Source organism: Zootoca vivipara, chromosome 4 (assembly GCF_963506605.1).
Source record: "Zootoca vivipara chromosome 4, rZooViv1.1, whole genome shotgun sequence".
NCBI lineage: Eukaryota > Metazoa > Chordata > Lepidosauria > Squamata > Lacertidae > Zootoca > Zootoca vivipara.
The window spans coordinates 69,375,105-69,382,829 of record NC_083279.1 but is presented as its reverse complement, the minus strand read 5'-3'; positions in this window follow the sequence as shown (position 1 = coordinate 69,382,829).

Here is a 7,725-nt window from a genome sequence, read left to right as displayed (position 1 = left end):
GAAGGAGAGTCTACAACCTCCGTTTTTGTGACTGGGATCCCAAACACTCTCTTCAAATGTAAGATGTGTTGATAACAACGCTCACTCAGATCACAAAGAATTTATAATCCACCTATTGTCAGCAACCAGAAACATCATAGCCAGGCACTGGAGGGGCCTGTCGGGAGTGGGCATGGACCAATGGTACCAAGTTGTATGGGAAACGGCCCTACTAGAAAAACTAACCAGTAAGATGAAACTGACATGGGGACAAACAGAAGAAGACACCTTCACCCCAGTATGGTTCCCCTTCATCACTTATACAGCCCAACAGGACAACGACAAAAACTTACCGTCAGCATACAAATCAATATGGCTAACCTAATCAAAACACCCTCCCTCCCCACTCCCACAAGAAACTAAGGATCATCACAGACAACCACAAATGAACAATCACATCCTAAGACAAATCCCGACCTCTCTCACCAACAAAGAAGCACGAACAAACAACAGAGAACCTGCATAAACGACGCTGACGCCGAACCCCTACACATATCAAGAAAAACAGAAACATCGGCAATCCACCACACCCAACTCCCCATCCCACCTACCTCTTCCCCCCCTTCCTCATAATGTCTCAACAAGTAAAAATGATGTGTAAAAATGATACATGGGAGAAAAAATATATATGAGGCATTGCACTACCTTTGTAACCCAAGAAAATCCTTAATAAAAATAATTATATATATATATAAAATGTAAGATGTGTCTCCTGGTGCAAAAAAGGTTGACAATTCCTGCTCTGTAAACCTATCTTTGGGTGGAGTCAGCTGAAAAAAGATTGTGGGAATGAATGAAATGAATACTACCAATCCCGGGGACTTGTGACACCACATTGCCAAAGTAAAAAACAAACAAACAAAAAACATTCCCCTCTTGCATAATGGAAAACCAAAGTTGAAGGTGGTTTAGCAAATGACTTAGTCATAATGAATAGGCTGTTTCACTGAGTCACATAAATCTACACCCTATCTAGCCCAATCCCCTGCCCGTAAGATAGAATCACTGGCACCCAACTCCATCTTCTCAGTCTAGACCTCAGTGTGGCACATCCACAGAATGGGCACATCAGAAAAAGAGGTATTCACAGATAATAGCTCTAGAAATCTATCACCTGGTAGGTGTACCGAATACATGTTTAATATATTTCTCAGCAGGGGCGTATCCAGGATCAAAACTAGGGGGGGGGGGCGGCAAGGCAAGCCATGGTCATTCAGGGGCGGGGCCATGGCACGGGAGGGGAGGGGCCATGACGTGGGAATGTGGGCGTGGCTACAGGGCCAGCGGGCCCGCAGCGGCCACCTTGTGCTTCTTGAGGAGCCTGGCAGCTGCAGACATCAAAGTCAGGGGCCCCACGGCCCCCCACCATTAAACCCTGGCTGCTCCGCCCAAGCCCCGACCTCTCCCCTCCCCAAATTGCCCCCTCCATAAGGAAACACCCCACAACTTAAACCCTTCCTTCCTAGTGCACGGTGCCCCCCTCCAAAGTCCAAGCACCCCTGCTGCCCCCTGGGGGGAACCCTCCCCAATTAACCCCTTCCTCCCCACTCCCAAGTCCTGACCCCCTCAAGGAGACCCTCAACCAACTGACCCCCTCTAGACACTCGCGCCCCTTACCGAGCCGGGGATGGGGTGGGGTGTCTGCCACCCAGCAAATGCAGTCCCTCCTGTGACTGCCTTCGCCCGCCCGTCCCCTTCAGCGAGCCCAGCCGGGAGGAGGAGGAGGAGCTGCCTGCGTTTTACCTCCACGGTGCAGGGGCTCTGGCTTGCCTTCAGCCACCGCACAACAGCGCTGGCTGCCACCTCATCCTGCAGCAACAGCTCCAAAACAGTCGCCATGCCCACCTCTCTCCTCCTCTAGAACTACCATGCCTGTAGAGGGCGTGCGTGCAAGGAGTGTGGGTGCCACCCCTCGCCACTGTCCGAAAAGCCGCCAAAAAGCCCTTTAAAAAAGAATAGAAGCAAACAAAAACAAAAACAAAAAACAAACAAAACAAAACCCACCCACGGGGGACGTGTTCTATTTCCCTTCTTACTCCGGGTTAGAGCGCAGCACGTGGAGGATGGGTGGGGAAAGAGAGAGGAGGCGGGTGGGTGGGCAGTGGCACTGATAGAACGCCAGGCGTGGGGGCCGTGAGTGAGAGCCAGTGTGTGCCCCTCCCAGGGAAGGCGGGATTAGTGCAACCACCCAGGCAGCAAGAAGCACGCGTGCGCACCCGCCCTGCCCTGGGTCCCTCAGAACCGCCAGTCTCTGGGAAAGTGGGCATGGCTTTAGAACTCTTAGGCAGTATAGGTTGCCGCCCGGCAGGGCTTCCCATTGGGAGGCGCGAAGGCTTTAGTGGGTGGGGTTTGGCACAAATGTAGGCAGGGCGGGCTGAGAGGAGAAGCCGCCGCCAAGGAGCCGAGGCACCAGCAGCGTTTCCTCCCCCCTTCCGTGTCAACAAGCAGGGCACCTGCGCCGGGGGTTTGCACGTCTTTTCCTGCGCGATATTTGCTTCCTGAGTCGGGCCCGCGGTTTGGCCTTCTAGGGGGGGCAGCTGCCCATAGCTGCCAAGTTTTCCCTTTTCCTGCGAGGAAGCCTATTCAGCATAAGGGAAAATCCCTTAAAAAAGGGATAACCTGGCAGCTATGCAGCTGCCCCCTTCTGCCCCCCTGACTACGCCCATGTTTCTCAGTGTTGTTTAGATTTGCTTTGATCTGCTAGCCATCATCCAATACAGGTCTGATGAACTCCCCAGAAGCATCGGTCTCTCCCTTTGATGGCATACCTGCACATATTGGCAGTCTACCTCCTACATGGCAGTTCGTCAACCTACATGGAAGTATCACACAAACAGACTTTCCTGTAACAACCCACATCAGCACATGAAAATGCTGTTTTGCAAATCCACCCAGAATTGTTGTTCTGCATACTTGGTCGGCTAATGACTGCATTGTTATGGTTAACTGGCGAAGCTTTGTATAGTCTTAGACCTTTTAATACTCCAGATTAATTGAGGTGCTTAATTAAAACCAAGCAAAGGAGTATGTCTCTTCAATCCCTTGCTTAGCTGGAAGCAGAGCATATCTTGGAACAAGCCCAACAGGTGAAGCAAGTGGCATAGATTATATAATTGCTTTGTAGGTGGGTATTCCGGTAAGAGTTGCCCATACTTGCTGCCAGCACATTTACAAAAAGAACTAATCAGATTACATGCTCCGAATGCCAAGGTATGTGTACCAAGAAGGTATTTACCTATCACACATTGTACCTACGGAAGTGCTCCACTGTGTATGATTTACTAATCCAAAGCAATAATACTTGAAGGGTATGAATGGTCTAATTGAACATACTATAAAGGTCGATGGGGTGGGGCGTTTTGGAAAATGGCATACACAAAGTCCTGCTCTGGAAGCAAACGTTTCTTTTGCTTTTGTAGAGAAGAGGGCAAAAGGCTCCTGACAGATAATAATATAACGGGAAGCAACCCTGTGTGTAATTAGCAAAGCAGATCAGGCAAAACTATGAGGAATGTTGAATGCTGTTTTGCTTTGGAAGTGAGTGACAAAGGTCAATGGACAAAAGGTCAATTTCAGGGGTGTAGCGGAACAGGGATTTGGGGAAGTGGAGCTCTGGTACTTTCTTCAAAGCAGGAGCTACGTCGTCTGCAGGAGTGGTATTTGCCAGTGGTGTTGGAGGGCAGGTCTTGCCTAGGCTGGCATATGATCCTTTTGGAAGGAAGGCTAGGCTAGCCTTCAGCAGAGATTAGGGATAGGGGGCGTGGAATCAGCTCTGTTCACTTTTAAACCTATGCAATCCACACATCCAGAAACAGCAGGGGAACAAAAATACAGCTACCTGTCAAAGTTCACACTTATCTGGATTTTCTGATGCAGTTCTCCAGCTAAGTAATGTGTAAATTGCATGTGCTGCGGTGAAGCTTGCGTAGACATTTGAGAAGGGCTGAGGCTCAGAGTCCCTCCAAGTAACATATTCATTGAGCATTTCTTGAGCCTTTGTTTTGGGGTGGTTTATATAACAATAACAATAATTGTAATATAATATAATAATAGTTGGCTCCTGCCAACCTAGCAGTTTGAAAGCACAACAAAGTGCAAGTAGATAAATAGGTACCACTCCGGCAGGAAGGTAAATGGCATTTCCATGCGCTGCTCTGGTTCGCCAGAAGCGGCTTAGTCATGCTGACCACATGACCCAGAAGCTGTACGCCGGCTCCCTCGGCCAGTAAAGCGAGATGAGCACTGCAACCCCAGAGTCATTTGCAACTGGACCTAACGGTCAGTGGTCCTTTTACCTTTATATTACAATAAACATTCATCCTGCATCTATCCCGATTTGCTTGCAGGGTGTTTAAATGTCTTCCTATTCACCCCACACTTTGCATTTCCCAATTACTTTACAAACTGCAAAAAGTCTTCATATATATATATATATATATATATATATATATATATATATATATGGATATTTGTGTGGGCTAGGGTGACAGAGCACTTTAATCCCACTTCAAATACACAAACCTAAAGTTCTGATGTGTGCTTGAATCCCTCCTGCAAAATACTGATATTATAGAGGCGGCTTCAGAGTAGAGCAGATATTTATTTGCTTGCAAAAAGTGCCACATTTAACCCCTGCCATCTCCACACATGGAGGGTCAGATCCTGTCTGAAACTCGAATGGTTGCCAATCAGTGTAGACAATACTGAGCTTGATGAACCAATGCTGAGCTTAAAGGCTGAATAATAAAATGTAATATTACTTACATACCCCCCACTTGGAGGCCTGAAACAACAAAACGCAAGTGAAGCTTTGGCAGTCAGAAAACCATTCCTTTCTAGAAACAGAAAAATGAACCCAGCAATAGTGCCTCCATATTAATGTAAGCTTAGAGATGCATGGTTGTTTTCCTATTATAATTACAAAGATGGAACTGTAGCAAGAGCTTTTGGAAATAGCGGGGGTAGCTAGTTTTTTTACTCTCCTCATTGATCTAATAAAGGCAGGTGGAGTTTGCACACCCTCTGGTGGATGGCTGAGAGCAAGGAAGACAGAGCAGTGCATATTAGGAGGAGGAGGAGAGGCTGGAGGCCTGGATATAGTACTTGAAATAGCATTAGCCACCCTGACTGATGAGCTTTATTGTGAAAAAGATGGAGGGAGTGTGACCGTATTGATTCGCCTTGATTTCTCAGCTGTGTTTGATGCCATTGAGTGCAGTATCCTCCTGGAGAGGCACTGTGGATTAGGAGCAGGAGACACTATACTGCAGTGGTTCTGCTCTGACCTACACAGCTGCTACCAGAGAGTTAGTGCCGCAGGGTCTTCAAGTTCCAGAAATCTAGCAGAATGTAGTGGAAGTTCAGCCCTCATTTCTGCGCTAATCCCTTCCAGGAAAAGACCCCCTGGCAATTCCATTCGCTCAGAAAATCATGGGAGTAAAGTGGCACAATTTGGGGTGGTATATGCGGTTCTTTCCTGCCGTTTGCGAGGGTGAATCATGGGGGAACAGAAGCACACCTGGGTGGAAAGGGTGAGAGTGTAGTGATGCGAAGCAAAGGCCTCCTGACATAAAACACTTTTGAGCAGGTGTCTGAAACACAGTCGGGATGGTGCCTGTCTTAACTTCTTATGGAGGCAGTTCTCAGTGTTGGTCCCATAACACTGATAGCATGACTCCTTGGTGGCATGAGCCATGCTTCCGGCACATAGCAAAACACTAATAATGTGCCCTCGATGAGTTTGGGTGTACAGGGCAAAAGTGTCCTTAAGGTATCCTGGGCCAAAGGCACTTAGGGCTTTGTACAAGAACCTTGAACCTGCCCCAATAGCAGATAGGTAGCCAGTGCAGGTCTTTTAACACCGATGTCACAGATTGGTAGCAGTCCGTTTCCATCACCTGTCCGTCACCCGTCACATCCTTCTGCATGAACTGAAGCTTCCAGACCAGAGATAAGGACAGTCCCACACAGAGCACATTGGAACAACCAGTCTTGAGGTTACCAATGCATGAACTACCATCAGGGCTGGATTAAGACCTTTAGAAGCCCTGAGGACTTAAAGGTTTTGGTGCTCCAATATATATCTAACTCAAAATATAAATAATAATAAACTGTAAAATAAAATTTTATTTTTCCAAAATGAAACAAAACCTACAGTAAGAGGGAAAATAATGTTTATTTTCTATATTTGTATAAATACTGTTTACTTTTGCTCAGCTGCACCATATGGCCGATGGTAAACCAGGCAATGGAAAATTTCTGTGGTGCCCCCCCCTTCCCTAGACGCCCTAAGCACATGCTTATTTTGCTTAATGGTTAATCCAGCCCTGACTACAGTGGTCAGGTTATCCCTATCTGGGAATGTCTGTATCTGACATACCAGTTGAAGCTGATAAAAGGCACTCCTAGCCACAGATGCCACATGAGGCTCAAGTGACAACAGGAATAACCCCAAACTACCTATCTGCTCCCTCAGAGGGAGTGCAACTGCATCAGAAGTTAGGCAACTTATCTCTCAGATACAAAATGCGCCCACCCACAAGGCCTCTGTCTTTCTAGGTTTCCAATTTGGCCCTCATTCAATCCATTTTTTGTATGTTATTTCACCAACATATGCCTATATTAGCCTAGTACATGCATTTTTGCACACATTGCCTGGCTGGAGGACTACACTGCAGAATCTGGAGAAGAGTGAATTTGAGACATGATTGGGTTTCAGTTTGCATATTGTTTTGGAAAGTGTGATTTAGGCCGGTTCACCTTGAAATGAGAACTGAATTCCCCACTTGGTTCACCAGCCATGACAATTCCTGGACTGGGATGAGGGATTAGAGATGAGTTTGTTTATACTTGAATGAGAAAGTACCTAAGTCAAGGGAACAGTATCAGGAACTGAAAGAAATTATTCAGAATGGGATTGATAATGAAAAATCAATTCCTGATGACAAAATGCAAGAACACATAGAAGAGGAAGAAGGAAATGCCCAACAAGGAGAAAAGAATGACCAGGACTTTCATGATAGTTCTGATCTTTTTAAACTGGAAGAACAAGAACCGGAACTGATTTTATGGGAAATGTGGGAAAATGTGAATAGGCAAGGGAAAGAGTTTAGGGAGATTGGGGGGGGCAGAAAGAGGGGAGGTCAAAAATATGGGTGGCAAAATGGGAGAGAATGGGAGTGGGATGAGGAAAAGCTGGATTTTATGCAAAAAAAAATGGATATGGAATCTGGACTGGAATCTGGACTGTATTATGGAATTGCTGTATCAAATGGGGGAAGGAATCTAGGGGAGAGGAGGAGATATGGAGTAATGAAAGATAGAAGAAAATATATGGGAATAGAGAAAGGATTAATTATATGAAATTTTTCTTGGGGGAAAGATCAGGCTGGGGAAGAGAAAATATGATATTCATTAGGGAAAAATGTTTATATGAAGTTTGAAAAAATAGACAGAGGTGTAGCTAAATGGAAAATTTAGGTAGAAGATGAGTTGAAATTGGGTCATATGAAACTGCTAAGAAAATATAATTTGGTTAAAAATGAAAATCAGTTGGGAGGTTTCTGGGGAAGTCATCAAAACAATGTTGAGCAGATTTTGAATTTGAAAATGAGATATGTGTGTTTCTTGTTGTTGTGTTTTTTGCGTTTTATTCAATAAGCTTTGTTTAGATAGATAGTTGGGTGG